Genomic DNA, 25787 nt, shown 5'->3' with positions numbered 1-25787 from the left:
CATGCTCCTGATGAGGTTGCGGATGGTCTCCTGTGGGATCTCCTCCCAGACCTGAACAAAAGCATCCGCCAACTCCTGGACAGTCTGTGGTGCAACGTGATGTTGGTGGATGGATCGAGACATGATGTCCCAGATGTGCTCAATCAGATTCAGGTCTGGGGAACGGGCGGGCCAGTCCATAGCTTCAATGCCTTCATCTTGCAGGAACTGCTGAGACACTCCAGCCACATGAGGTCTGGCATTGTCCTGCATTAGGAGGAACCCAGGGCCAACCGCACCAGCATATGGTCTCACAAGGGGTCTGAGGATCTCATCTCGGTACCTAATCGCAGTCAGGCTACCTCTGGCGAGCACATGGAGGGCTGTGCGGCCCTCCAAAGAAATGCCACCCCACACCATTACAGACCCACTGCCAAACCGGTCATGCTGATGGATGTTGCAGGCAGCAGATCGCTCTCCACGGCATCTCCAGACTCTGTCACGTCTATCACATGTGCTCAGTGTGAACCTGCTTTCATCTGTGAAGAGCACAGGGCGCCAGTGGCGACTTTGCCAGTCCTGGTGTTCTGTGGCAAATGCCAAGTGTCCTGCACGGTGTTGGGCTGTGAGCACAGCCCCCATCTGTGGACGTCGGGCCCTCCTACCACCCTCATGGAGTCGGTTTCGAACTGTTTGTGAAGATTTGTGGCCTTCTGGAGGTCATTTTGCAGGGCTCCGGCAGTGCTCCTCCTGTTCCTCCTTGCACAAAGGAGGAGGTAACGTTCCTGCTGCTGGGTTGTTGCCCTCCTATGGCTCCCTCCACATCTCCTGGTATCTGCTGCATGCTCTGGACACTGTGCTGACAGACACAGCTACCCTTCTTGCAACAGCTCGCACGGATGTGCCATCCTGGATGAACTGCACTACCTGAGCAACTTCTGTGGGTTGTACTGTAGACACCGCCTCATGCTACTGTACCTCTAGGGGTGAGAGCAATGGCAAAGTGAAAATGTGACCAAAACAACAGCCAAAAAGGATGAGAACAGAGAAATGGTCTGTGGTCACCACCTGCAGAACCACTCCTTTATAGGGGGTATCTTGCTAATTGCCGATCATTTCTACCAGTTGTCTGTTCCATTTGCACAACAGCAGGAGAAATTGATTCACAATCAGTGTTGCTTCATAACTGGACAGTTTGATTTCACAGAAATGTTATTGACTTGGAGTTACATTGTGTTGTTTAAGTGTTCCCTTTATTTTTTTGAGCAGTATATAACAGAGAACGAAAGAGCAAATAGCCAAAAGGTGAATGCAATTAATTTTTATTATTGAAAATGAAACATAAACAGATAATGAAGGTACATGGAGAGCAACACTAATGCGTCAGAAACAACAACAGGAGGAGATGGAATATATTATTTAGCATATCCAATGATTAATTCAGTTAGCATTGCCTGATAAGTGTAACGGGTCTGGGAGGCGGAACCTCTGAGCAACTCTACAAGGGGGCGGTCCTTGTGAGGAAGCGGGTGGCTCCCAGGGAAGACGGGCAGGTACTCACGGCAAGTGACAGGGACAGTCTCTGGGTAGACTAGCAGACAGGTAGCAGGTGGACGCTCCCAGGTGAGCGGGCGAGAGTCTCTGGACGGGCAGGTGGTACGGCAGAGTCTCCAGGTAGGCTAGCAGGCAGGTAGCAGGTGAGCGCTCCCAGGTGAGCGGGCAAGAGTCTCTGGACTGGCAGGTGGTCACAGCAAGTGACCGCAGAGCATCCAGGTAGGCTAGCAGGCAGGTAGCAGGTGAGCGCTCCCAGGTGAGCGGGCAAGAGTCTCTGGACTGGCAGGTGGTCACGGCAAGTGACGGCAGAGCCTCCAGGTAGGCTAGCAGGCAGGTAGCAGGTGAGCGCTCCCAGGTGAGCGGGCAGGCTGGTCCATAGACAGACTGACAGGTGTCGGAAGGCAGACCGTCGGACCGCAGGCTTGCAAGCAGGTAAGCGGATATCAGGCAGGTATCAAGCAGGAATCTGGCAGGTGACTGGCAGGTAACTGGCAACGGGACCTGAGGGCTGAAGCAGAGTGAAGGCTTTGCAACAACATTGCTCGGGCACCTCCATTTTGGAGGAGGTGCCTTACATATGGTGAGGTCCTCCGGCCATTGGCCGGGGACTCCTTAGGACGGCACGCGCGGCCCCTTTAAGAGAGGGGGAGCGCACGCGCACTCTAAGCACAGTGGCCGGGAAGCAGCGCGCGCTGCCAGCAGAGCGGGAGGAGGACGCCGGGCACGGAGTGGAGAGGTGAGGGGAACAGCGTACCTGCCTAGCAGGAGGCAGGGACGCCGACGCTACAGTCCCCCCCCCCTTTAGGCCCCCCCTTTTTTAGGCCAGACAGAATTTTATCAAGGATGAGAGGGGCATGGATGTTCTCCCGGGGCTCCCACGTTCTCTCCTCAGGACCAAACCCCTTCCAATCTACCAGAAAAAAGGTTTTTCCTCTTACCCTTTTGGTGGCCAGAATGTTCTCTACCTCAAACTCGTTTTCAGCGGAAACCGGAGCAGGAGGCGTACCTGTAGACTTGGAAAAAGAGTACCACGGGTTTGAGGAGAGATACATGGAAGGAGTTAGGGATCCGCAAGTTGGCCGGGAGTTTCAATTTATAGGCCACAGGGTTGATTTGTTTGATAACTTCTAGTGGGCCGATGAACCGAGGCCCTAACTTGTAGGAAGGAATCTTGAGCCGGACGTACTTGGACGAGAGCCAGACTTTATCTCCAGGACGGAATTGTGGAGGATCCAGGCGTTTTTTGTCAGCGTGTTTTTTCATCCGCTCGGACGACTGAAGGAGTGCGGATCGGGTACTCTCCCAAATGGAGGAAAATTTGCTAACGAGAGATTCCGCAGCCGGATTGTCCACCGAGGTGGAGACGGGAAATGGGATCCGAGGATGCTGACCGAAGACTACAAAAAACGGGGATTTGGAGGAAGATTCGCTCTCGTGATTATTGTAAGAAAATTCGGCCCATGGCAGGAGATCCACCCAGTCTGAATGGTGGGCATTAACGAAGTGCCGGAGGTAACTGGTCAGGATCTGATTGATCCGCTCCACTTGACCATTGGACTGTGGGTGGTATGCGGAGGAGAAGTCCAGGGTGACGTCTAGCAGCTTACATGTGGCTCTCCAGAAGCGTGAGGTGAACTGAACCCCACGATCCGACACGATGTGGAGGGGCAGGCCATGGAGACGGAAGATGTGGCGGATAAAGTCTTTAGCCAGCTCGGGTGCAGACAGGAGGCCTGGCAGGGGAATGAAATGAGCCATTTTGGAAAAGCGGTCAGCGACCACCCAAGTGACCGTACAACCGGCAGAGACAGGGAGATCTGTTATAAAGTCCATAGCTATATGCTGCCACGGGGCAGCAGGTACTGGAAGAGGAAGGAGGCGACCGGCTGGCAGGTGTCTCGGAACCTTGTTGCGGGCGCAGGACACACAGGCAGAAACAAAGTCTATTACGTCCTTGTGCAGAGTAGGCCACCAGTAGTGCCGGGTGATAAGCTGGAGGGTCTTTTTCTGACCGGCATGGCCAGCAAGCTTAGATGAGTGACCCCAGTTTAGGATCTTCTCCCGATCAGGTACCGTTACGAACGTCTTTCCGGGAGGGAGACGATTTAGACTCACGGGGGCCACCTGCATTACTCTGGCGGGATCGATGATGTGTTTAGGTTCCTCCTCAAGATCAGACACCAGGAAGGATCGGGACAAGGCGTCAGCCTTGATGTTTTTGTCAGCCGGGCGAAAATGAAGAACAAAATCAAAGCGAGCAAAAAACAAGGACCACCGGGCTTGGCGCGGGTTAAGTCTCTGGGCACTCTGGAGGTAAGCCAAGTTCTTGTGGTCCGTGTAAATTATTACCGGGTGAAGAGCCCCCTCGAGCAGGTAACGCCACTCCTCCAATGCCAGCTTAATGGCCAATAACTCTCGGTCTCCTATAGAATAGTTGCGCTCCGAAGAGGAGAAGAGTTTGGAGAAGAAGCCGCAAGTTACCATTCTCCCGGAAGACGATTTTTGGGTAAGTACCGCTCCGGCTCCAGAGGAGGAGGCGTCAACTTCCAGGAAGAATTGTTTGTTGCCGTCCGGGCGATGCAGCACCGGGGCGGAAGAAAAAGCCTGTTTTAAGGAAAGAAAGGCTTCCTCAGCTTCGGGCGGCCATTCTCTGGGATTAGTGCCCTTACGGGTGAGCGCAGAGATTGGGGCAGTCCGGGAAGAGAAGTGCGGTATGAAGAGGCGGTAGTAGTTGGCGAAGCCCAGGAACCGCTGAATAGCCTTCAACCCCTCTGGTCGAGGCCACTTCTCGATGGCAGACAGTTTCTCAGGATCCATTCGTAGGCCGGTCTGAGAAATTATGTAGCCCAAAAACGGAAGCGAGGTCTGCTCAAAGAGGCACTTCTCATATTTGGCGTAGAGGTGGTTCTGCCTGAGCCTGAGCAGAACCTGACGAACATCCCTCCGGTGTGTGGGGAGATCCGGAGAGAAGACCAAGATGTCGTCCAGGTACACCACTACGCAGGAGTAGAGAAGGTCCCGGAAGATGTCATTGACCAACTCTTGAAAGACGGCGGGAGCGTTACAGAGACCGAAAGGCATTACCAGGTATTCATAGTGGCCGTCCCGGGTGTTGAATGCCGTCTTCCATTCATCCCCCTGATGGATACGGACCAGGTTATACGCCCCACGGAGGTCCAGCTTGGTGAAGATTCTAGCCCCCCTCAGACGGTCAAATAATTCCGGAATGAGCGGAAGGGGGTATTTATTCTTCACCGTGATCTGGTTAAGGCCTCTATAGTCTATACAGGGACGGAGTGAGCCGTCCTTCTTTTTGACGAAGAAGAAACCTGCTCCCGCCGGGGAAGTAGATTTCCGGATGAATCCCCGGGCCAGATTCTCCTCAATATATTCTGACATGGATCGGGTCTCAGCAGCGGACAAAGGGTAAATGCGCCCACGGGGAGGAGTAACGCCGGGCATCAGGTCGATTGGGCAGTCGTATGGTCTATGAGGGGGTAATGTCTCTGCCTCCTTTTTATTAAAGACGTCCACATACGACCAATAAGGAGCCGGAAGACCAGGTAGATTGGCTGGAGTAGGAGAAGGACGGACAGGATGGATGGGAACTAAACAAGTCTTATGGCAGTCCTGTCCCCAGCGAAGGACTTCTCCGGTCTGCCAATCAAGCATGGGTGCCTGTTTCTGAAGCCAAGGTAGGCCTAGCAATAGGGTGTGAGAGAGTCCAGGCAGAACATGAAAGAAGATGCTCTCAGAGTGCAGCATTCCCACCTGCAGGGTTATGGATTCGGTGATGAGTTGGATGGAATGTGGTAAGAGGACCCCATCCACAGCAGCGACAGATAAGGGTACAGCTAGAGGTTTGGTGGGAATGCGGTATTTCTCTACCAGAGACTGAGAAATGAGATTTCTGGCAGCTCCAGAGTCAAGTTGGGCTAGTTCAAAATAACGATTCTCCCCGCAGAAGATAGAGACCGACAGCAACAGAGATGGAGAGGGTTTACTCTTGTCTAGGACGACCTCTCTGAGCGATCCTAGACACAGGCGTTTCCCGACCTCTCCGAGCAGGAACGGATCTGGTGCTCCTTAATGCCACAGTAGAAGCAGCTCCCCTCGGCACGGCGTAACTCTTGACGGGTCTTGACCATCTTGGTCTGGTCGACCTGCATAGGCTCGGGTGAGTGCGCCTGGGGAGTAGCGGGAGAAGTGACAGGTTTCTGAAAGGTAGAGGCTAGACGTGGAAACCTCCTCTCACGGGTGACCTCTTTGGCGCGTTCCTGGAACCGGATGTCAATCCGGGTGGCAAGAGTTATTAAGTCGTCGAGAGTGGTAGGTATGTCCCGACCGGCGAGTTCATCTTTAATACGGCTGGACAGACCCTCTCAAAAGACAGACACCAGGGCGTCGTTATCCCAGGCCAGCTCCGAAGCAAGGGTACGGAACCGTATGGCATATTGGCCCACGGTGAGATTTCCTTGATGGAGGCGTAGCAGAGATGATGCGGATGAGGTCTTCCATCCGGGTTCGTCGAAGACTTTCCGGAAAGCCGTGAGAAAGGCTGGCAGGTTGGACACCAGGGGGTCTCCTCTCTCCCATAGAGGATTTAGCCAAGCCAGTGCCTCCCCCGTGAGATGGGACATGATGAAGGCTACTTTGGCCCGGTCAGAGATAAACTGGTGGGACAGGAGTTCAAAGTGCAGGGTGCACTGGTTTATGAAGCCCCGAGCTTGAGCGGGGTCGCCTCCGAAGCGTGGAGGTGTAGAAAGCCGGGGTCCGGGGCAGGATGCCATGGTATTGGTGGGCAGCGGCGCTGCCGGGCTGCGAGTCATGACACTAGCGGTGGTTGCTGGTGGAGCAGTCAGAGTGTCCAGGAAAGAGTTGACATTCCGCAGATGACTCAGGATGGACTCCTGTTGGGACCTCTGACGGGACAGTTCATGACATAGGTCCGAGAGCGAGGGAGCTTGGGTGCCACCGGGTTCCATGGCCCGAGCAAACTGTAACGGGTCTGGGAGGCGGAACCTCTGAGCAACTCTACAAGGGGGCGGTCCTTGTGAGGAAGCGGGTGGCTCCCAGGGAAGACGGGCAGGTACTCACGGCAAGTGACAGGGACAGTCTCTGGGTAGACAAGCAGACAGGTAGCAGGTGGACGCTCCCAGGTGAGCGGGCGAGAGTCTCTGGATGGGCAGGTGGTACGGCAGAGTCTCCAGGTAGGCTAGCAGGCAGGTAGCAGGTGAGCGCTCCCAGGTGAGCGGGCAAGAGTCTCTGGACAGGCAGGTGGTCACGGCAAGTGACGGCAGAGCCTCCAGGTAGGCTAGCAGGCAGGTAGCAGGTGAGCGCTCCCAGGTGAGCGGGCAAGAGTCTCTGGACTGGCAGGTGGTCACGGCAAGTGACGGCAGAGCCTCCAGGTAGGCTAGCAGGCAGGTAGCAGGTGAGCGCTCCCAGGTGAACGGGCAAGAGTCTCTGGACTGGCAGGTGGTCACAGCAAGTGACGGCAGAGCCTCCAGGTAGGCTAGCAGGCAGGTAGCAGGTGAGCGCTCCCAGGTGAGCGGGCAGGCTGGTCCATAGACAGACAGACAGGTGTCGGAAGGCAGACCGTCGGACCGCAGGCTTGCAAGCAGGTAAGCGGATATCAGGCAGGTATCAAGCAGGAATCTGGCAGGTGACTGGCAGGTAACTGGCAACGGGACCTGAGGGCTGAAGCAGAGTGAAGGCTTTGCAACAACATTGCTCGGGCACCTCCATTTTGGAGGAGGTGCCTTATATATGGTGAGGTCCTCCGGCCATTGGCCGGGGACTCCTTAGGACGGCGCGCGCGGCCCCTTTAAGAGAGGGGGAGCGCGCGCGCCCTAAGCACAGTGGCCGGGAAGCAGCGCGCGCTGCCAGCAGAGCGGGAGAAGGACGCCGGGCACGGAGTGGAGAGGTGAGGGGAACAGCGTCCCTGTCTAGCAGGAGGCAGGGACGCCGACGCTACAATAAGTATAGGGGGTACAAATAATGCAGGTGCCACTAACAATGTAAATAAACACGAACCCCATAAAATTGTATTGCAGACTGCCAGAATAAGGTATTAATAAATAAAAGGATTATCATTACCTGTGGCCATCTCCTCCTGCTGTCCTGACGCCAAGTCCCAACACATGTTTCAGAGTTCAAGCCTTCGTCAGGGACGCCCCCTGTTGTTCTCCATGTACCTTCATTATCTGTGTATGTTTAATTTTCAACAATAAAAATTAATTGCATTCACCTTTTGGCTATTTGCTTTTTGGTTCTCTAAGTGATACAGCCATGGTTTAGATTTTGCTAGTTTGCCCATGTTATATATTTATAACTCTTTGATTGGTACAAATATTTTGGTAAAATTTCGGTTTAAGAAGTATAACAGGTCTGGTGATTAATCTCTCATCCTATATTATAACAACTTCTCAGCTAAATGTTCTTGAGAAAGGTTTAACCTTCTCTCCATCTCGCTCTTTAGACCCATTTCTGACAATCAAAGATATCCACTTATTTGCTAGAAAGTTGATTCTAAAGAAATTACACCACAAGTCCAATACCAATGATATGATTACCACCAAAGAAGATACAGAAGCCTTGCTTATCCTTTAATCCTTTGCAGAAGAGAAAGCACTACCCCTTTGGAGGTAAATTGGCTTCCTATGCAATAGTACAATAAGTCTAATAAATTCCCTACTCTCAATATCTACCCTGCTGTTGATATTGTTACCAGATTGGTCTCTGCAGATATCGCACAACTCGCACAAAAAAACAACTGGGATTCTAACCTGAATAAATTAGAAAAAATTGCTTTTAAAGATATGCAAGAGTGGCGAGATGTTGTATTCAAGTCGATGGACAAAAGGGGGATTTTACTAATTTGGCATAATACAATGTATGAAAAATAGGTCAACAAGCTACTCAATGATACCAATTGCTATAAAAAATTGCTGTTCAGCCCTATGTTTCAAACAGAACTAGTGAATATCCTGGACAAAGCTTATCAAGAAGGCATTATCCCGAAAAAATGGTCGGTACCATCAGAGATCTTAATCCACATCTGCCAACACTATATCTGATTCCCAAGATCCATAATAACCCTCGCGACCCGTCCGGAAGGCCTATAGTGGCTGGAAACAGAAGCCTTTGCGAATTGGTAGGTGAAACCATTGATCATTTTTTAAAACTTCAGGTGGCAACACTCCCGTCTAACATTAAGTATATGACATCAGCCTTGCATGGGTTAGACCATGTGCATCTAACAAATTATATGACCATGGTAACAGCAGACATTGAATCCCTATACACTTCAATTAAACTTGCTGATGGTCTTAAAGTCGTGTCTTGATTTCTGAGATCCAGTAATATAGAATCTAATATAGCTGAACTTATCCTTTTACTTCTCGAATTTGTCCTCCCTCACAACTGCTTCATCTTTAATCATAACATGTATTTACAATTACAGGGCACTGCAATGGGGGCTTCGTGTGCTCCATTTTATGCAAAGTTATTTTTGCGAGCTTGGGAGAGGGAAATTTTTCTCAGGGACCAAGTATCAGGTACAGAATGCATACAAAATTGGATGCACTACATAGATGACGTCTGGTTCATCTGGGAAGGAACTTTAACAGATCTGGATAAAATTATGTCAAGATTAAATGACAGTACCATTAATATCAAACTTTTAAAGAAGGCAGAGACCTTGAAATTTTGGATGTAAAAATACATACACTACCTTAAGGAGATCTCTCTACAGATATATATAGAAAGGTGACGTCTACCAATTATTAACTCCATGCGAAGTCATCACACCTACTTTTCATCATTAGGGGGATCGCTGTTGGTTAATTTGTAAGGATTAAAAGGATTTGTTCGGATAATCATCTTTTTGAAACACAATATAAGGATCTCCAACTCAGATTTGAAGCCAGAGGTTACAGCCATAGACAAATTTGCCATGGATACCTAAGGGCTAAAAGAACCTCAAGGGACAACCTTCTTTATAAAAATCTAATTAAAAGTATGGATCAAACTAACAATGCAGTACGATTGATAACCACTTATAACGACCAGTGGTTGGACTTTGTGGATATTATTAAAAAACACTGGGGGATATTCTAGGTTGATCAGATTTTGAAAAAATATCTACCATCAAACCCAGCAATAACTTCACGAAGATCTAAAAATCTAAAAGACATTCTGGTACATAGCTACTATGATCCCCTTAGATCTAGTGATAGAAGTACATGGTTGACAACAAAAGGTTGTTTCCCCTGCGGTAAGTGTAAGGATTGTGCAAATATGATTAAAACTAAAAACCTCTTGAATGCAGATGGGACAAGGACATATATACGATTAGACATCATTTGACTTGCACATCCAAAGGGGTGACCTACCACGTCCAATGCCCTTGCGGCAAAATCTATATAAAGTTAACCACTCGTGAACTTAAAATGGGAATTACAGAGCATGTGTCATGACTCTGTTGTCGGGTATCCCTGGCCCAGGGGCTCCTTCACTGTCGCTAACACTATGGGAGCCCTAGCTGGCACTATTCCCCAAATTACTTCTGAAGGTGAAGACGCCAGGACCATGTACCTTGTCTGAACTCATTAATGCGCCCTCAGTCTGTTCCCTCCACCCACCCAGGGAAGAGGGGAGTAGTAGTAAATCGCAATACACCAACCAGACTAACAAGGTAATACAAACAGGGATAAAGGAAAATAGAAAACATACAAATATATGCACACAAACACAAGAGGATAACTCCAGGAAGTGGAGGATGGGGGAAAAAAAAGTGGGAGAAGGAGAGGATTAAGACACAACCAAAACCACGCAACAGTCTTAGATAAATCCACCAAACGCCTTCTTAAACAACAACAAACCATTGAACTCCTAACCATGCAGCAATGAAGCTAGCTCTGGCAATGACTGCTAGCCAGGGTCCAGTATATATAAGAGAGGGGAGTGCCTAACAGTGAACAGCTGCAAGCATTAAGGTAGGTAAGTGTGACACCCCAGGGGTCTGGTTGCCACAGTGATAGAGATATTACGTCTGAGAGCAGGTGGGAGGTCCTTTGGTCAGGGATCCTGTGCATGCCACACCTCCTGCCCAGTCTTGGGAGGGGAAGGACTTCCCCTATATAAACCCGGGGCTGAGGCAGAGTTAGTGAGAAAGAAGACAGAACAAGAGTAGAGAAGAGAAGCAGCATAGCAAGAAACATCAGGAGCTCTGTGGGGAGCAGTGTTACAACGAGTCAGGGGCTGGCAGCTACAGAGCTCGCCCTGACTGAGAAGATTTCTTACCGGACCCGGAGTCCGAGGCTGTGGGGACTAACTCCTACCCAGCAGCAGAAACCGTCCGGCAGAGGATTTCAGGTCCTCTGGCCCAGAAGCCCGAAGGCACGGTCACACGCGTGGGACCAGCACCGCCATCGTGGAGCGGAAGCCATTAGAAGGCCCCGAGTCACCGGCCATACGGGTGAGCACCACACGGTACACTCAGGGACGTGGGCTACTTATTCCCGCCTCTAGCAAGGTAGCCAGAAGAGTACAGTTAGTTGGGAAGGCCTACAACTCCGCCTGGCCAGGGGAGATCCCATCTGCTCAAGGACTGACCAGGCCCCTATCACTAGCAAGTACTCCGGGAGGGTCTATCTTTGTCACCAGTAAAGACCCTGAACTACACCGCACCGTCTCTGAGTGGTTCCTGCTACCCCCATCATCCACGTCGGCTGCCCTGAGGCCATACCCCTCCCGTTGGGGGTTATACCATCCACGCTACACCATCCTTCCACCGGCCTCAGCGGTCTGCCCTGCAGCGGCAGCTCCATAGCTGCATTCAACGGGTGGCGTAGTCACCAACCATCTACTGCTAGTACATCGCCGCTCAGTTTGACTCCCTGGGCGCGGACCGGGTCGCCGCCACGAGACTACAACCCTCAAGAGATCCGGCTCCGGGTAAGCTCCCGCGTGCGCAACGCAGCGCGACACAGGCCCAGGGGCGCGTCAACTTTGGCGTAGTCGGCAGGATTTCGTGCCCGCAACCACCGGGTACTGCGTGCCTGAAAAGCAAAGACTGTTCAAACTTACCAGTGGTGAAGATTCCCGCTATCCGTGGAGGTTTCCCGCCATCCGGCGCCATCTTCTACCTTCTTCCCGTCATCCGCGAAGTTTTCCCGCCATCCGGCGCCATCTTCGACCTTCTTCCCGCCATCCGTGGAGTTTTCCCGCCATTGGACGCCATCTTGAGGACGCCGCGCGGGAAGAAGAGGGGCGTGGACTCCGAAAGCGCGCGAGAACTGAAGCCCCGCCTCACGTCCGGACGTTGCGTAAGGTCCTGGAAGGAGCCCAGCAGACGCCGACGTCACCGGAGCGCGACGGAAGGTCCTCAACCCTGACGATCCACTGCGGAGCCGCGGCCTACGGAACAGGATCATCGCAAGGTAGGCCACGGTCCACTAGGGGGGAGGAAGATGTCGGATACGGAGGAGAGCTTCACTGCCTCAACCCCCGCCAGCGCCACCGCTGCTGCAGTTATGCCCTTCACCATGCCCTATATCCCGGGAGCAGCTTGGCTACCCCAGTACTCAGGGGAGTCACATACCCTGCATGACTTTAGAGAAAAGCTGGATAGCCTCTTCCAGGTGTACCCCCTCACAGAAGAGCAAAAAGTGAGCATCCTGGTGGCCCAACTAACCGGGGCAGCCAAAAGGGAAGTAAAATCCTGGCCACCTGGGAGGAAGACTGTCGCAGGGATACTAACCCGGCTGAAGGACACCTTTGATACCCGCACCTCCGCCGAGATTAAGCTTAGATTCTACGGGTGCAAGCAGCGAGCGCATGAGAGTATAAGGGACTATGCACTAAACCTACAAGAGGCCCTGAGGGCCATAAAGCAGACCGACCCTGATGTGGTGGGAAACGAGGACAGGCTGTTGACTGAACAATTTATAGAGGGTTTATATTGCAATGCCCACCGAACCCAGTTGCGGGCAATGGCCTTACAGGATCCCCATCTGGACTTTGCACAGTTCAAGGACAGAGCCATCCGGGTGCTCCGAGAACCGGCACCGGGTGGCGTTGTGACCCACAGGCGCCCAGCTATCACTTACCACCAGGAGGCGGCGCCCTTGTCGGCAGGGCCTGTGGGAGCTGATGCACAGGCTTTGGACAATGACCCGGCTCCAGACCTACGCCATCAGGTCCAAGAGCTAGCTAAGAGCGTTGCTGCGCTAACCCGAACTGTGCAGTCTTTACAGGTTTCCACCCCAGGGAAGATCCAGCTGGCATCCGGACCGGAGGACATCCCGTGGCGTCGACCAAGGAGGACCCCACCGGCCAGAGGAAGACCCAGTGACCGATACAGCGAGGACGGACGACCCATCTGCCGCCGCTGCAATCAACCTGGACATATGGAAAGGTACTGTTCTTTAAACGGGCACAACCTGGGGTAGAGGGCCAACCCCCAGGAAAAAGATCACCAGGCCCATCGAACTGGCGCGACAGATATGTGGGAGGACGTCCAGTCTTGCCTGTGGTACTGGATGGCATTCCCATGAGTGCCCTACTGGACACCGGGTCACAGGTCACCACCATCCCGTACGTGCTCTTTAAGCAGTACTGGAATGACTCGGATATTACCCGCTACCCTGACGACGACTTGAGTATCATCGCCAGCAATGGCCAGCCCGTGCCACAGATCGGATTTAAAGAGGTGACCATCAAAATCGGTAGAGTCGAACTGGCAGCACAGGGACTGATCATTGTAGACATTGACAAACATGAGAGCCACCCAAAAATAACTCTAGGAACTAATGTAATTGAGAATTGTCTTGCAGAGGTGATTTTCCTTCTACAGCAGGTTGCCAAGAACGCCAGCTCCGGCGAGCAGCGAGTGCTCCAGAAAGAGATCCGGGCACTGATGCGACGGCAACAGGTGGAACTCTCCGGCGGTGAGATTGGTAGCGTAAGAATGTGTGACCCTTTCCCTATTGCCATGCCCCCAAAAAGCGAAATGATGATTTGGTGCCGGGCAGCTATTGGTCTGAGAGGTAGAGATTACCAGGCAATGGTAGAACCAGTTTACTCAGACAGTAGGCCCACCATTTTGACAGCACGGGGGGTGGTCAATGTACGCCATGGGAGGGTGCCCGTTCGCATAATCAATATCGGGGAGAGGGAAGTGTACCTGCCCCGGTATGCCACGCTAGCAAAATTATATACCATCAACCAAAACTCTATACAGTCTGTGGAACCCTTGCCTCCATCTCACCCGGAGGAAGGTAACGGCTCTAAGAAAGTAATGGAGGATTGGTGTCAGCAACTACACTTGGGAACTGACTCCACTCCCTCCCACCAGAAACAGGGAGTCTACCGGGTGGTTCAAGAGTATGAGAGCGTGTTTAGTAAACACCCGTTAGACTTCGGGCGAGTCAAGGGGGTAGAACACCGCATCCCCACGGGAGATCATCCTCCCATAAAAGAGAGGTATCGACCCGTACCCCCTGCACACTACCAACACGCCAAGGGGATGCTTAGAGACATGAAGGAGGCTGGGGTAATCCGGGATAGCTGTAGCCCCTGGGCAGCCCCGCTAGTTTTAGTCAAAAAGAAAGACAACACCATGAGAATGTGTGTAGATTACCGGAAAATCAACCGTATCACACACAAGGATGCATACCCCTTACCAAGGATAGAGGAGTCATTGGCTGCTTTAAGATCTGCTAACTTCTTCTCTACCTTGGATCTCACTAGCGGGTACTGGCAGGTTCCTGTAGCAGAGGCGGACCGGGAGAAGACCGCATTCACCACCCCGATGGGACTTAGTGAGTTCACCTGCATGCCGTTCGGACTCTGCAACGCCCCAGGAACCTTCCAACGATTAATGGAGTGCTGTCTGGGCCACAGAAACTTCGAGACGGTCCTGTTGTACCTGGACGATGTCATTGTATACTCCAAAACTTATGAGGACCACCTGAAACACCTGGCGGAGGTGTTCGAAGCTCTGGCGAGTTACGGCCTAAAGGTGAAACCCTCCAAGTGTCACCTCCTGAAACCAAAGGTGCAGTACCTGGGACACGTGGTGAGCGCTGACGGAGTGGCTCCCGACCCCGATAAGATCACCGCAATTAAGGGATGGCCAAGCCCCTCCAGCGTAAAAGAAGTGCGGCAGTTCCTCGGGTTGGTAGGCTACTACCGAAGGTTTATTCCCGGTTTCACCAAAAAGGCAGCGCCTATGCAGGACCTCCTGATAGGCCAGTCCCGGAAGGCCAAGAACCAGAAGCCGCCCTTCAAATGGGAAGAGCTAGAAGAAGAGTCCTTCCGCCAGCTGAAGATGGCCCTCACGGGGGATGAAATCTTGGCGTACCCGGATTATAGCCAGCCCTTCATCCTCTACACCGACGCCAGTAACATCGGGCTAGGAGCCGTACTGTCCCAGATCCAGCAGGGGAAAGAACGAGTAATCGCCTACGCCAGCCGAAAACTGCGACCCACCGAAAGGAACCCCGAGAATTATAGCTCATTTAAGCTAGAGTTCCTGGCCGTGGTATGGGCAGTCACTGAGCGCTTTAAGCATTACCTTGCTTCTTCCCGGTTCACCGTGTACACGGATAACAACCCGTTGACACACCTGGACACGGCAAGACTCGGTGCCCTGGAGCAGAGGTGGATGGCCCGTCTGTCCAACTACGAGTTCATAATCAAATACCGGGCAGCGCGCTCCAATACTAACGCGGACGCCCTGTCCAGGATGCCCAACCTGCCGGACGAAGGAGAAGATCCGGAGGGACTGGAAGAAATTGAACTCCCTGCGTTCCACCGTCATGGGACTATCCAGTATTCCCACCGGGTAAGGAGTAAGCAGGCTGCTACGTTGAACCCCTTACCTCACTACAACTGGGCGGAAACGCAAGACAGCGACCCTGCCGTCCGACTGGTGAAGGAGATGCTGACTCGGCCGGAGGCTCGCCTTGAACCAGACGCTCCGGAGGAAGCCAAACAACTATGGGCAGAGAAGAGTCGACTGTTCCTTTACAAAGGGAAGTTGTGCCGCAGAATGGTTAACTCCCGGACGCATGAATTACTCTGGCAAGTAGTGGTGCCACGAAGAGATGCAGCCATGGTGATGGAGGCATACCACGACGGAGCTGGACACTTCGGGTGGAAGAAGCTGGAGTTCCTGCTGCGCGAGCGATTCCACTGGGTAGGCATGAGGGGAACCATTGAGAAGTGGTGCAGAGACTGTGGCCCGTGCAACCTGAGAAGGAAGGACCGCGCCAGCCAGAAGACTCCCCTGCAGTCCATCGTCACCCGGCAACCGTTGGAACTGGTAGCCTTGGATCATGTAAAACTGACCCCAAGCAGAAGTGGCTACGTCTACGCGTTAACCATCGTGGATCATTACTCCCGGTTTCTGGTTGTCGTCCCCGTCAAGGACTTAACGGCTCAAACAGCAGCTAGAGCCTTCCAGCAGCACTTTTGCCGTCCACATGGGTACCCGGACCAAGTGCTGACGGACCAGGGACCTGCCTTTGAAGCGGAGGTCTTCCAGGAATTCTGCAATCTGTATGGCTGCCGGAAGATAAGGACGACACCCTACCATCCGCAGACTAATGGACTTTGTGAAAAAATGAACCAGGTGGTAATGGATCTTCTAAAAACATTGCCCCTGGAAGAACGCAGTCTGTGGCCTGAAAAGTTGCCCGATCTGGTGGACCTATACAACCACATCCCGGTAGGTTCCACCAACTGTACCCCGGCTTACCTAATGAGGGCAAGACCTGGTAAGTTACCTGTTGACCTGGAAATGGGAGTCCTGACACCCGAGGACACTTCACCAGAAACAGACTGGGACACAGAGAGGCAGCAGCAGTACCGGAGAGTACAGGAGAGCGTGGAGCGAAGTCTCTGTCAGGCTAGGGAAAGACAAGAGAAAACTTACAACCAGTATGCTCCCGCTGTTCCCCTGGTACCCGGAGAGCAGGTCTTGAAGAGGAAGAGACGGCTCCACAAGTTGGACGACCAGTGGGAGAAGGACCCGTACACCGTACTGCCCTCAAGCCACGAAAACCCGAAGGTCTGTACCATCAGTAAAGACGGAGGGGAAACCACAGCCATTGTATCCCGGGACCACCTGAAGAAGTGTCCCGAACAACTGAGGAACCCTGAAGAGGAACAAGAAGACCATCGACCCGTAGAGGAAAGGGAAGATATGGTTAGTACCGTGCTCGGGGACTTCCCTCGGTCTTGGACTCAAGTCAATGGTGCAGTTGTGGTACCCGTACTCACCTTCCTCCAACCATCATCCCAAGAACCTACGGAGCAACCGGTAGAGCTGGAAGAACAGCCGGTCCAGGAGGCAGAAGACTCTACACAAGCAGACCCGGAAAATCAACCCTCTGCTTATAGTGAGCCTGCCATACCCCTAGTGAGCCAGAGGGCCCATGGACAGCTGCCCAGTTTACCCTTGGCAGCTCCTACACCCTGTAGTTCAGGGCCAGACAGTCAGCTCCATAGGTCCACTAGGGCCACTAGAGGCCAGCTACCCGCACGTTGGAGGATCTAAATGTTTAAGCTATCTTATAATGTTTACTTGTTTATAGTTGCTTGTGTATAATTTTGTGTTTCTAGTTCTTTTTAGGAGTCCTTGGTGGATTTACCGGGAATCCTTGTACATAGTTGGAGCGTAACCCAGGATGGACTAAAGACTGTTAAGGACTCGGGGCAGGACAGGCCCCTACCTGGTTACGTCTCCCTGTTTTGGTGAAATGGACACCTTGCTTTTCAAAACTGCACCCGGTTGCGGACACGCCGTAACCATCTTATGTGTTTTTCTTATTGTATTGTTATTGTTATACCTTGTTATGTTTTTCTAAAAAAATATGTTTAGTCCCGGAGTACTAAATTTCACTAGGGGGGAATGTGACACCCCAGGGGTCTGGTTGCCACAGTGATAGAGATATTACGTCTGAGAGCAGGTGGGAGGTCCTTTGGTCAGGGATCCTGTGCATGCCACACCTCCTGCCCAGTCTTGGGAGGGGAAGGACTTCCCCTATATAAACCCGGGGCTGAGGCAGAGTTAGTGAGAAAGAAGACAGAACAAGAGTAGAGAAGAGAAGCAGCATAGCAAGAAACATCAGGAGCTCTGTGGGGAGCAGTGTTACAACGAGTCAGGGGCTGGCAGCTACAGAGCTCGCCCTGACTGAGAAGATTTCTTACCGGACCCGGAGTCCGAGGCTGTGGGGACTAACTCCTACCCAGCAGCAGAAACCGTCCGGCAGAGGATTTCAGGTCCTCTGGCCCAGAAGCCCGAAGGCACGGTCACACGCGTGGGACCAGCACCGCCATCGTGGAGCGGAAGCCATTAGAAGGCCCCGAGTCACCGGCCATACGGGTGAGCACCACACGGTACACTCAGGGACGTGGGCTACTTATTCCCGCCTCTAGCAAGGTAGCCAGAAGAGTACAGTTAGTTGGGAAGGCCTACAACTCCGCCTGGCCAGGGGAGATCCCATCTGCTCAAGGACTGACCAGGCCCCTATCACTAGCAAGTACTCCGGGAGGGTCTATCTTTGTCACCAGTAAAGACCCTGAACTACACCGCACCGTCTCTGAGTGGTTCCTGCTACCCCCATCATCCACGTCGGCTGCCCTGAGGCCATACCCCTCCCGTTGGGGGTTATACCATCCACGCTGCACCATCCTTCCACCGGCCTCAGCGGTCTGCCCTGCAGCGGCAGCTCCATAGCTGCATTCAACGGGTGGCGTAGTCACCAACCATCTACTGCTAGTACATCGCCGCTCAGTTTGACTCCCTGGGCGCGGACCGGGTCGCCGCCACGAGACTACAACCCTCAAGAGATCCGGCTCCGGGTAAGCTCCCGCGTGCGCAACGCAGCGCGACACAGGCCCAGGGGCGCGTCATAAGCTTTCAAGAAATCACAGCTAAGCAGATTAACCCCTGCACTGCTAAAAGAAACCTGCCCCATTTAATATGAAGGTGAAGTGCTTCCAGTCAGTGAAGGAGTAGGAGGAATCAGATGCTGTGGCCTTCTAGCTCCTCTCTCTCGCCGAAAAACCCATGACAGTACCCCATCTTCTACGAGGGATCTCTGGAACCTCAGAACCGGGTTTATCAGGGTGTGCCACGTAAAAAGACCGGATCAACCTGACCACATGGATGTCAGATGCTGATACCCTCATCCTCTCCTCATGACCGTTACCTTTCCAGTGTACAAGATACTGAAGCGACCGATGAACTAAGCAAGAATCAACGATGTTAGCTTTTTGGAATACCAAATTTCCATCCACAATGATCGGAGATGGCGATAGTGGTGATGGTACAGAGGATGCAGCATATTTTTTGAGCAGAGATCAATGAAGCACATTATGGATCCTGAAGGTGGGCGGTGAAGCAAGGTGGAATGCTACGCGATTGACAATGGCAACAATCTTATAAGGACCGATGAACCTGGGACCCAGTTTCCAAAAGGAACCTTCAACTTAATGTTCCTTGAGGACAACCACACCAAGTCACCAACACACAGGTCCAGACGCACCACACTTCTCCAGTCAGCCACAGTCTTATATTTGGACCTCATCTTCCTCAAGCTATCAAGAATCCCTTGCCACACAGACATAATTAAAGATGAAAACTGTTCTTCTTTAGGTATTCCCGAAGAACGATTTCTATTAAATGAGCTGAACTGAGGATGAAACCCGAATGCGCAAAAGAGCGGGGACTTACCAGTAGATTCATGACGATTATTCACTTCGAAATTCAGCTAGAGGTAAGCAACTCAAACCTCCTGATTCTCAGACACAAAACACCTAAGATAAGTATCATGATTCTGGTTAACACGTTCAGTTTGCCCATTAGACTGTGGGTGAAATGCTGAAGAGAACAACAGATGGATCCCCAAACGAGTGCAAAACGCCCTCCAAAATTTGGAAAAACACTGCACCCCTCACCCCTCCCCCAATCAGAAACAAAATCTGTACGGATCTCATGTAATTTTACAATCTCTCTGTTGAAAATCTGCTCCAAAGTCTTGGCATTAGGTAAGGCGGGTAGTGCAATGAAATGATGAAATGTGGCATCTTACTGAATCTGTCCACCACCACCAAAATTACAGTATTACCTGCCGACATGGGTAGATGAGTAATAAAATCGACCGATACATGAGAATACGGTCTACTGGGAATCGCCAATGCTTGGAGAGACCCAGATGGACGAGTATGACAGGTCTTAAAACGCACACAGACACTGCAGGCAGCTACATACTCCCGAACATCCTGATGAAACCCTGACCAGAAAAAACGGCGAGTAAGGAGATCTGTGGTGGCTTTATAACCGGGATGTCTGGCCAAGACCGAATCATGATGTTCACTAAGAACTCTAAGATGGAGATTCACAGGTAAAGTTTACCTAATGGAAAGGCAGCAGGGTCGTCCCCCTGAGCCTCAACTATCTCCTTCTCAAGATCGGAGCATATAGACGCAATAACCACCCCTTTATGAAACACAGGAATCGGTTCACAATTATCTCCACCTCAAGGAAAACAACGCCTTAGACTAAGTGCCCACGATGCAGAAATTCTGCAGATTTTTTCCGCATCTCCCTGGCAGGAAAAACGCATGCGGATTTTACATGCGTTTTTCCTGCCAGGTAGAAGCGTTTGTCAAGCGTTTTTCACATGCATTTCTGCATGCGGGTTACCAAGCGCTTTTCCAAGCGATTTTAGATTTTAGCATCACTTGGAAAAGTGCTTGACATCTTGGTCACACTATATAAATCCATGCAACTAGCATGGATTTATATAGTGTGACTGAGTAATAGTTAAAAAAAAAGAATAAGAATGGTAAAAAAAATAAAAAATAAACATTATACTTACCTTCCGATGGCCCCCGGTGTCACGTGACCTGTCACATGACTAAATGACGTCACCGCAGATCCTTTTAGACCACCGCGAGACACGGGGAGACCGGGCGCAGCGGAAAAAATGCCGGGGGCCTTCGGAAGGTAAGTATAATTGTTACGGATCCGGGTGGTGGAACCTCTGTGCTGCGGTGCAAGGAGGGACCAGAGCGGCGTAACTAGGTATCAACTCGGACTGACCAAGGTCATACGGCGGCTCAATCGACTCCGTGAACCAGGGAAGGACCGAGCATAGGGACCAGGTGCTACTCTGGGCCTGTCCTTGTATGAGAGCAGGCGACTCCCACGGGTAACTGGCAGGAGCCTCCGGGTAGGCACGGCAGGTAACTGGTAGGAGCCTCCAGGTAGGCTGGCTGATAGGCACGGCAGGTACCTGGTACGTTCTCCGGGTAGGCAGGCAAGTCAGGCCCATAGGCAGACTGGCGGGTTTGGATCGTAGGCAGACCGTCGGGCTGGAGAGTACACTTGGCTGGCGGAGACAGGTAGTCAGGCTGGCGGACAGGACTGATAGTCAGGCTGGCGGACTGGACTGGTAGTCAGGCTGGTGGGCTGGACTGGTAGTCAGGCTGGCGGACTGGACTGGTAGTCAGGCTGGCGGACTGGACTGGAAGTCATGCTGGTGGACTGGACTGGTAGTCAGGCTGGCGGACTGGTAGTCAGACTAGCAGCGGAACCTGAGGGCTGAAGCAGAGTTTAGGGCACAAAGCTACAACCTTGCACGGGCACCTCTATTTTGGAGAAGGTGCCTTTTGTATGAGAGGTCCTCCGGCCATTGGCCGGGGACTCCTTAGGACGGCGCGCGCGGCCCCTTTAAGAGGGAGGGAGCCTTTTCCCTAAGCACAGTGCCCAGGAAGCTGCGCGCGCTGGCAGCAGCAGCAGGAGAGCCGGAAGACGCCGGGCTGGGAGCGCGGCGGTAAGGGGGACAGCATCTCTGCCTGTCAGGGGGCAGAGACGCCGATACTACAATAATGTTTATTTTTTATTTTAAATTCTTTTTTTAACAGGTTCTATGGTACCCGCGTCTGGAGGAGAGTCTCCTCTTCTCCAGACCTGGGTACCATCCGCACATAGAATCGCATAATATCCGCATGTGCACATGCGGATATTATGTGATTCAATGTAAGTCAATGGCGGCAATTACGCTGCGTGTCCACAAAATTAATGGACATGCTGCATATTTTTCCGCAATGATAATCCTCAGCATAAATTTCCGCAGCATGTGCACATGCGGATCATCATTGGGGACCATGGGGCACGTATTACCAAGCGTTTTTTAAGCGTTTTCGCTGCGGAAATTCCGCGGCAAAAATGCTTGAAAAACGCATAGTGGGCACGCAGCCTTAATGTTCTTATTCCCCAAGCCTATATGTAATGAAAAAGTTAAACCTGGTAAAGAATAACGCCCATCTTGTCTGTCTACACCGTGTTCCAAATTATTATGCAAATAATATTTTCTCAGATTTTCCCAAATTACCTATATGAATTGCAGTCATTGTAATTTTCCAGTCAAATAACTATTAGCGTACAATTGAAAGGTTTTTGTACAAACTGCCTATGATAACAGTATATTTTTAAAAAATAAAAAACACAAACTGCACTCAAAATGCATGTTCCAAATTATTATGCACAGCAGAGTTTTCAACCTTTTCATTTTAATAAAGAGCAAAAAAATGGTCATTTTTGAAATTATAAGCATTAGCAGGTTATTACAAGCTGAAATCAAACAGTTTCAACTCAAAACTTTATTCTAGGTGATGTTACATTTGCACATAGGACCGCTTGTTCGAAAGGAGCTTCTGAACTCTCTCGTCCATTGAATTTGTCAGGTTTTGGATGGTTTCTGCTTCAATTGTTTTGCATGAGGACAGAATACCCTCCCAGAGCTGTTGCTTAGATGTGAACTGCCTCCCGCCATCATAGACACTCCTTTTGATGATGCTCCAGAGGTTCTCAATGGGGTTGAGGTCAGGGGAGCATGGGTGCCACACCATAAGTTTGTCCCCTTTTATGTCCATAGCAGCCAGAGATGCAGATGTGTTATGTGCAGCATGAGACGAGGCATTATCATGCATTAAAATGATCTTGCTGCGGAATGCACGGTTCTTCTTCTTGAACCATGGAAGGAAGTGCTGTTTGAGAAACTCAACATACATTATGGAGTTCATCTTTACCCCTTCAAGGATCCTAAAAGGGCCGACAATCTCTCTCCCCATGATTCCAGCCCAAAACATTACTCCACCTCCTCCTTGTTAGCGCCGTAGCCGTGTTTGCATGGGGTGTCCATCAACCAGCCATCCTCCACTCCATCCATCTGGACCATCGAGATCATTTCATGCATTATAATGCACCGTCTCATGCTGCACATAACACATCTGCATCTCTGGCTGCTATGGGCATAAAAGGGGACAAACTTATAGTGTGGCACCCATGCTCCCCTGACCTCAACCCCATTGAGAACGTCTGGAGCATCATCAAAAGGAGTGTCTATGATGGCGGGAGGCAGTTCACATCTAAGCAACAGCTCTGGGAGGGTATTCTGTCCTCATGCAAAACAATTAAAGCAGAAACCATCCAAAACCTGAAAAATTCAATGGACGAGAGAGTTCAGAAGCTCCTTTCGAGCAAGGGGTCCTATGTGCAAATGTAACATCACCTAGAATAAAGTTTTGAGTTGAAAACTGTTTGATTTCAGTTTGTAATAACCTGCTAATGCTTATAATTTCAAAAATGACCATTTTTTTGCTCTTTATAAAAATGAAAAGGTTGAAAACTCTGCTGTGCATAATAATTTGGAACATGCATTTTGAGTGCAGTTTGAGTTTTTTATTTTTTAAAAAATATACTGTTATCATAGGCAGTTTGTACAAAAACCTTTCAATTGTATTCTAATAGTTATTTGACTGGAAAATTACAATGACTGCAATTAATATAGGTAATTTGGGAAAATCTGAGAAAATATTATTTTCATAATAATTTGGAACACAGTGTAGGTGTTAGATGTTTCGCAGACTCTAAATATACAAGATTATTGTAGCGTCTGCGGGGCAGAGACGCCGATCCCCTCACCCCTGCGGTCCCCGTCCGGCGTCCTCCGGCTCCCCTCCTGCGCCTGCCCAGGATGCTCACCACGCGCAGTTCCCCTGGCCCTGTACTTAGGGCGCGCGGGCGTGCGCTCCCTCCCTCTTAAAGAGGCAGTGCGCGCCGTCCTAAAGAGTCCCCGGCCAATGGCAGAAGGACTGCCCTCATATAAGGCACCTCCTCCAAAATGGAGCTCCCTGTGCAAGATTGTTGTTTGTGTGCTAACACTCTCCTCAGTCCTCAGGTTCCAGTGCCCGCTAACCTGTCTATCAGCCATGCCCGCCTGCCTGTCTATCAGCCGTGCCCGCCAGCCTGTCTATCAGCCGTGCCCGCCAGCCTGTCTATCAGCCGTGCCTGCCTGTCTATCTGCCGTGCCCGCCTGCTTGTCTACCCGCATCACCTGCCTGTCTACCAGCCGTGCTCATCTGCTGTACCTGTCGACCTCGGTCATCAGTCCCGTGGGAGTCGCCTCACACAAGGTCGGTTCCAGAGTGGCACCTGGTCCACCTTCCCGGTCCCTCCTTAGTTCACGGAGTCGACTAAGCCGCCATGTGGCCAGGGTCGGTCCTGGTAGCCACTTAGTTACGCCCCTCTGGTCCCTCCTTGTATCACAGCACAGAGGTTCCACCACCCGGATCCGTAACAATTAATATGATCCTTAATTACCATAACCGGATGAACTGCCCCCTCCAGAAAATTACGGCATTCTTCAAAAGCCCACTTGATTGCCAAGAATTCCCTGTTACCAATGTCATATTTCTCTCAGTGTGTGACAGTTTTTTAGAAAAGTATGCAGATGGACGCCATCTACCAGGAGACGCACCCTGCGACAAAACAGCCCCACTTCAGACGTTTCAACTCCTACAATGAATGGCTGAGTGACGTCAGGCTGTATGAGAATTGGCGGAGATGCAAAACACTTCTTCAAGGTGTTGAATGTTTCCCAGGCTAGACTGGCTCATTTAGAAAAGTCCATCCCTTTCCTGGTCATGTTCGTCAGAGATTTGGCGACTACCGAAAAGTTTTTGATGAACTTGCAGTAGTAGTTGGTGAAACCCGAAAACCTTTGTAACACCTTTAAATCCTCAGGACGATCCCAATCCAGTACTGCGCAGGCTTTCACTGGATCCATGCGAAAACCCGTGGATGATAAAATATAGCCCAGAAAAGGGATCTCCTCAACCGAGAACACACACTTCTCTGGTTTGACAAATAATGTAATGTCTCTTGATATCTGTAAGACCTGCCTGACATGTACAGCCCCCGTCTCACATAGCGAGATCGCTAGCGAGATCGCTGCTGAGTCAAGGTTTTGGTGACGCAACAGCGACCTCACCAGCGATGTCGCTATGTGTGACACTTTGCAGCGATCAGGCCCCTGCTGTGAGGTTGCTGATCGCTGCAGAATGTCCTGGACCTTTCATTGGTCGTTGCCCTCCCTCTGGTCAGCACACATCGTTGTGTGTGACCAGCGGGAGCAGCGATCAGGCTGGTAACCATGATAAACAGTGGGTTACTAGGGGCGCACGCGCACTTAGTAACCCGCTGTTTATCATGGTTACCACTCTGCTACGGTGAGCGGTAACCTCCCGCTCATCGCAGCAGGCTCGTAACCATGATAAACAGCGGGTTACTAGGTGCGCGTGTGCCCCTAGTAACCCGCTGTTTATCATGGTTACCAGCCTGCTCCTGCTTCAGGCTGGTAACCAGGAGCAGGACATCGTGGAAAGATTCTTTCCACGATGTCGCTGCTCCCCTGATCGTTGGTGAGCCTGCCTGTTTGACAGCTCACCAGCGACCACATAGCGACACAGCAACGATCCCTGACAGGTCGTATCGTTGTCGGGATCGCTGCAGCGTCGCTAAGTGTGACGGGGCCTTACCTGATGTGACTCAAGGTCAGGCGAATAAATTACTAAGTCGTCAAGATAGATCACAACAAATCTACCTGCCAGGTGACTAAAGATGTCATTTACAAAATGCTGAAAGAAGGCAAGGTTTTCAAAGTGTCTCTCAGATGTATTTCCACTCATTTCCCTCTTTAATACAAATGAGATTATACGCCCCCCTGAGATCCAGTTTAGAAAACCATTTTGCTCCCACGATTTGATTAAATAGGTCTAGGATGAAAGGGAGTGGATAAGGACCCCGGACCGTTATAATATTTAGGTCTCCGAAATCTAGGCTGGGGCGTAACCCCCCATCTTTCTTCTTTACAAAGAAAAACCCTGCAGCAACG

Source organism: Phyllobates terribilis, unplaced genomic scaffold (genome assembly GCF_046119375.1).
Source record: "Phyllobates terribilis strain yellow unplaced genomic scaffold, ASM4611937v1 Scaffold_11__3_contigs__length_659146591, whole genome shotgun sequence".
Classification (NCBI taxonomy): domain Eukaryota; kingdom Metazoa; phylum Chordata; class Amphibia; order Anura; family Dendrobatidae; genus Phyllobates; species Phyllobates terribilis.
Note: the sequence above shows the minus strand (reverse complement) of the source record.